We start from the raw sequence: 498 nt of genomic DNA, 5'->3' as shown, positions 1-498 counted from the left end.
CGTGCCCGCGAGTGCCGGGGGCAGGTCAGCCCTCCGGCCGGTGTCCTGACGACATGTGCCCGTGAAGGACCTGGCACCCTGCCCACCCGTGACCCAGAGCTGGGCAGCCCCTGCGGAACCCTCCGGGCCAGCGATGGGGCCTCACAGAGCTCCATCAACCACATTTTGGGGGGCCCCGCGGTGCAGGAGAAGGGTCCTGGACACACGTGCCATCCCGCAGCCGCAGAGGCAAGTGCCAGAAAGGAGAACGCTGCCTATTGCTTTAAGTTCCGTCGCTGGCCGTGGGGATTTTGGGTTTTTTTATTTTTTTCTCTTGCGCTATGAATGGGTTTTGCTGTAAATTATAGCTTTGCACACATTCCCTCGGGCCGAGAAAAATAACCTCTGCCGAAAAGCCAGCCTGGATTGGTGACTGGCTCCCCCTCTTCGCTCCCTAATTCAAACCAAATGTGCGAGATGTAGGATTGTGGGATTTCTGGCCGGCTCCCAGGAATCTGC

Source organism: Buceros rhinoceros, unplaced genomic scaffold (assembly GCF_000710305.1).
Source record: "Buceros rhinoceros silvestris isolate BGI_N320 unplaced genomic scaffold, ASM71030v1 scaffold21492, whole genome shotgun sequence".
Lineage (NCBI taxonomy): Eukaryota > Metazoa > Chordata > Aves > Bucerotiformes > Bucerotidae > Buceros > Buceros rhinoceros.
Note: the sequence above shows the minus strand (reverse complement) of the source record.